Below are 6,000 nucleotides of genomic sequence, written 5' to 3'. Positions count from 1 at the left end.
AAATGTTTTGTGTGACTAAGACTAAGGAATAAAGAAAATATTGTTTGTCCTTTTCTCCTCCCTTTCTCATTAGGAACCGGACTTCTTATCAACCTACCTAAAAATTAACTCTCTCAACATGGCTGAGTCGACTGAGTGAGCACACAGAGAAGCAACACATAGATCCATCTCATCACAAAAGTCTCAGACAGAGCAAAAGTGAAAGCCCATGGCTCCCATGGTCCTCTGAGAAAACCAATTCTGATAGTTTATGATACCAGCCCATTCTGTTTCAATTAAGGATGTCTTTGCAGATCATTTTATGCAACTACATATACATTAACAGGGTTTCCCTGGTGGCTCAGTGGGTAAAGAGTCTATCTGCAGTGTGGGAGAACCATGTTCAATCCCTGGCTTAGGAAGAGACCTTGGAAAAGGAAATGGCAACCCACTGCACTATTCTTGCCTGGAGAATTCCATGGATAGCAGAGCCTGGGGGCTACAGGCCATGAGGTCACAAAGATTCAGACACGACTGAGTGATTAACACTATACATTAATACACACATGCACTCATATATGTGTACACATACATGGACACACAGAATTTGCCATGTCACCTGGATTATTTTAATTTTTCCATCTTGCCTTTTATTTTCATTTAATAGGTCCTGAGATATTTCTATAATTAAAAATGTAAAGAGTTTACTTTATCCTTTTTGATACTGATTTAATACTTTGAAACATTTTGTTATTTAATTAATTATTATCCTATGAATGCATATGTTTCTGTTTCTTGCTGTCATAGAGAATGTTGTTTTATACATCTATGTACATACAATTTTATGTATGTAGAAGTATCTATTTAACGAAACTTATGAAATTGTAATTGCTATGAAAGTGAAAGAAAGCCATTTGTTTTCTAAAGAAGTGAAAGTGAAAGTTGCTTAGTCATGTCTGACTTTTGTGACCCCTGACTGCAGCCCACAGGCTCTACTGTCCATGGGATTATCCAGGCAAGAATACTGAGTGGGTTGCCATTCCTTCTTCAGGGATCTTCCTGACCCAGGATCAACCTAGATCTCCTGCATTGCAGGCAGATTCTTAATCTTGAGCTACAAAGAACCCTAAAGAAAACACATGTAAATGAAGACAGTGACCATTTGCCCTCAAATGGTTTAAACAATTATACTTCCATTAACAGTGAATGAGCAGGTACATTTGCATTCTCCACAAATTGGGAACTACTGGTGTTTTCTACTAACAATCCAAACATACTTTACCTACATACATTTTTGAACCCTAGTGCTTTTGAGCAACTTTTCTATGAATTGGCACTCTGTTATTTAACACTGGTCATATCCTTATCTTTGATCATTTTTCTTTAAGGTTTTTCTTTTATTTGTAGAAATTATTTCTATATCTTAGTATTTTGATTTTATGTTTTCACATATTTATTCTAACATCAAGTTTTTACATTGCTATGTATTAACGTGGTTGTCCTTAATTCTTACATTGTCAAGTATGTATTCCTTTGACTTCAAAGTAAAGAAACTGCCTGCAATGCAGGAGACAAAAAAGACCAGGTTTGATCCATAGATCAGGAATATCCCTGGAGAAATGACAACCCACTCCAGTATTCTTGCCTGAAAATCCTTTGGACAGAGGAGCCTCGCAGGCTAATCCATGGCGTTGCAAGAGTTGGACATGACTGAGACATTCATGCCTTACTGACCCATGCCATATGACTTAGAAAATATGATACGATTTCATAAAAACACAGCACACCCTCACCCACAAGTGGTTTACAGACACTTCACTGCTTAACATGCTTGTTGAGGACACCAGAAATGATAAGATGATACGTGCTTTATCTTATGTTATCTTAGCTGAAAATGGTAAATTTATTTTTATTTTATTTTTTAATTTATTTTTATTTTTTAATATAAATTTATTTATTTTAATTGAGGCTAATTACTTTACAATATGTATTGGTTTTGCCATACACTGACATAACCGCAAGGTGTAAATGTGTTCCCTATCCTGAAGCCCTCCCATCTCCTCCCATACAATCCTCTGTCATCCCAGTGCACCAGCCATGAGTATCCTGTATCATGAATCAAACCTGGACTGACGATTCATTTCATATATGATAATATACATGTTTCAATGCCATTCTTCCTAATCCTCTACCTCGCCCTCTCACAGAGTCAAGACTGTTCTATCCATCACTTCATGGGAAATGATGGGAAACAGTGGAAACAGTGTCAGACTTTATTCTCTGGGCTCCAAAATCACTGCAGATGGTGACTGCAGCCATGACATTAAAAGACGCCTCCTTGAAGGAAAGTTATGACCAACCTAGATAGCATATTCAAAAGCAGAACATTACTTGCCAACAAAGTCTGTCAGCCAAGGCTATGGTTTTCCTGTGATATGGATGTGAAAGTTGGACTGTAAAGAAGGCTGAGCACCGAAGAATTGATGCTTTGAACTGTGGTGTTGGAAGACTTTAAAGTCCCCTGGACTGCAAGAGATCCAACAGTCCATTCAAGGCGATCAGCCTGGGATTTCTTTGGAAGGAATGATGCTAAAGCTGAAACTCTGAACTTGGCCACCTCATGCGAAGAGTTGACTCCTGGAAAGACTCTGATGCTGAGGATTGGGGCAGAGGAGAAGGGGACGACAGAGGATGAGATGGCTGGATGACAACACTGACTCCATGGACATGAGTCTGGTGAACTCCGGAGTTGGTGATGGACAGGAGGCCTGGTGTGGCGTTCATGGGTTGCAAGTCAGACACGACTGAGCGACTGATCTAATCTGATCTGATCTGATACATCTATGTCTCTTTTGCTGTCTCACATACAGGATAATGTAACCATCTTCTAAATTCCATATATATGCTAGCATGCTGTATTGGAGAGGCAATGGCACCTCCAGTACTCTTGCCTGAAAACCTATGAATGAGGAGCCTGGTGGCTGCAGTCCATGGGGTCATGAGGTCGGACACCAATGAGCGACTTCACTTACTTTTCACTTTCATGCATTGGAAAATGACAACTCACTCAGTATTCTTGCCTGAGAATCTAGGGATGGGGAACCTGGTGGGCTGCCATCTATGGGGTTGCACAGAGTCAGACAGACTGAAACTACTTAGCAGCAGCAGCAGCAGCAGTATACTGTAATGGTGTTTTCTTTCTGGCTTACTTCACTCTGTATAATAGGCTCCAGTTTCATCTACCTCATTAGAACTGATTCAAGTGTATTCTTTTTAATGGCTGAGTAATACTCCATTGTGTATATGTACCACAGATTTCTTATCCATTCGTCTGCTGATGGACATCTAGGTTGCTACCATTTCCTGGCTATTATCAACAGTGCTGTGATGAACATTGGGGTACACGTGTCTCTTTCAATTCTGGTTTCCTTGGTGTGTATTCCCAGAAGTGGGATTACTGCGTCGTATGGCAGTTCTATTTCCAGTTTTTAAAGGAATCTCCACACAGTTCTCCATAGTGGCTGTACTAGTTTGCATTCCCACTAACAGTGTAAGAGGGTTCCCTTTTCTCCACACCCTCTTGAACATTTATCGCTTGTAGACTTTTGGATAGCAGCCATTCTGACTGGCGTGAATTTGTACCTCACTGTGGTTTTGATTTGCATTTCTCTGATAATGAGTGATGTTGAGCATCTTTTTATGTGTTTGTTAGCCATCTGTATGTCTTCTTTGGAGAAATGTCTATTTAGTAATTTGGCCCATTGTTTTGATTGGGTCATTTATTTTTCTGGAATTGAGCTGCAGGAGCTGCTTATATATTTTGAGATTAATTCTTTGTCAGTTGCTTCATTTGCTATTATTTTTTCCCATTCTGAAGGCTGTCTTTTCACGTTGCTTATAGTGTCTTTTGTTGTGCAGAAGCTTTTAATTTTAATTATGTCCCATTTGTTTATCTTGTTTTTATTTCCAATATTCTGCAAGATGGAATAAATCCTGCTGTGATTTATGTTTGAGAGTGTTTTGCCTATGTTATCCTCTAGGAGTTTTATAGTTTATGGTTTTATGTTTATATCTTTAATCCATTTTGAGTTTATTTTTGTATATGGTGTTAGAAAGTGTTCTAGTATCATTCTTTTACAAGTGACTGACCAGTTTTCCCAGCACCACTTATTAAAGAGATTGTCTTTTCTCCATTGTACATTCTTGCCTCCTTTGTCAAAGATAAGGTGTCCATAGGTGCGTGGATTTATCTCTGGGCTTTCTATTTTGTTCCATTGATCTCTATTTCTGCCTTTGTGCCAGTACCATACTGTCTTGATGACTGTGGCTTTGTAATAGAGCCTGAAGTCAGGCACATTGATTCCTCCAGTTCCATTCTTCCTTCTCAAGATCGCTTTGGCTATTCGAGGTTTTTTGTATTTCCATACAAATTGTGAAATTATTTGTTCTAGCTCTATGAAAAATACCGTTGGTAGCTTGATAGGGATTGCATTGAATCTATAGATTGCTTTGGGTAGTATACTCATTTTCACTATATTGATTTTTCTGATCCATGAACATGGTATATTTCTCCATCTATTAGTGTCCTCTTTGATTTCTTTCACCAGTTTTTTATAGTTTTCTCTATATAGGTCTTTTGTTTCTTTAGGTAAATATATTCCTAGGTATTTTATTCTTTCCATGGTGAATGGAATTTTTTCCTTAATCTCTATTTCTGTTTTTTCATTATTTGTGTATAGGGAGGCAAGGGATTTTTGTGTGTTGATTTTATATCCTGCAACTTTATTATATTCATTGATTAGTTCTAGTAATTTTCTGGTGGAGTCTTTAGGGTTTTCTATGTAGAAGATCATGTCATCTGCAAACAGTAGAGTTTTACTTCTTCTTTTCCAATTTGGATTCCTTTTCTTTATTTTTCTGCTCTGATTGCTGTGGCCAAAATTTCCAAAACTATGTTGAATAGTACTGGTGATAGTGGGCACCCTTGTCTTGTTCCTGACTTTAGGGGAAATGTTTTCAATTTTTCACCATTGAGGATAATGTTTGCTGTGGGTTTGTCATAAATGGCTTTTATTATGTTGAGGTATGTTCCTTCCATTCCTGCTTTCTGGAGGGTTTTTATCATACATGGATGTTGAATTTTGTCAAAGGCTTTCTCTGCATCTATTGAGATAATCATATGGCTTTTATTTTTCAATTTGTTAATCTGGTGTATTACATTGATTGATTTGTGGATATTGAAGAATCCTTGCATCCCTGTGATAAAGCCCACTTGGTCATGATGTATGATATTTTTAATGTGTTGTTGGATTCTGATTGCTAGAATTTTGTTAATATTTTTTTTGCATCTATGTTCATCAGTGATATTGGCCTGTAGTTTTCTTTTTTTGTGGCATCTTTGTCGATTTGGTATTAGGGTGATGGTGGCCTCATAGAATGAGTTTGGCAGTTTACCTTCCTCTGCAATTTCTGGAAGAGTTTGAGTAGGATAGTAGCTCCTCTAAATTTTTGGCAGAATTCAGCTGTGAAGCCGTCTACCTGGGCTTTGTTTGCTAGAAGATTTTGATTACATTTCAATTTCCATGCTTGTGATGGGTCTGTTAAGATTTTCTATTTCTTCCTGGTCAGTTTTGGAAAGTTGTACTTTTCTAAGAATTTGTCCATTTCTTCATTGTCCATTTATTGGCATATAATTGCTGATAGTAGTCTCTTATGATCCTTTGTATTTCTGTGTTGTCTGTTGTCATCTCTCCGTTTCATTTCTAATTTTATGGTTTGATTTTATCCCTTTGTTTCTTGATGGTCTGGCTAATGGTTTGTCAATTTTATTTATCCTTTCAAAGAACCAGCTTTTGGCTTTGTTCATTTTTGCTATGGTCTCTTTTGTTTCTTTTACATTTATCTCTGCCTAATTTTTAAGATTTCTTTCCTTCTACTAACCCTGGGGTTCTTCATTTCTTCTCTAGTTGCTTTAGGTGTAGAGTTAGGTTATTTATTTGACTTTTTCTTGTTTCTGAGGTA

Source organism: Bos javanicus, chromosome 10, assembly GCF_032452875.1.
Source record: "Bos javanicus breed banteng chromosome 10, ARS-OSU_banteng_1.0, whole genome shotgun sequence".
NCBI lineage: Eukaryota > Metazoa > Chordata > Mammalia > Artiodactyla > Bovidae > Bos > Bos javanicus.
Note: the sequence above shows the minus strand (reverse complement) of the source record.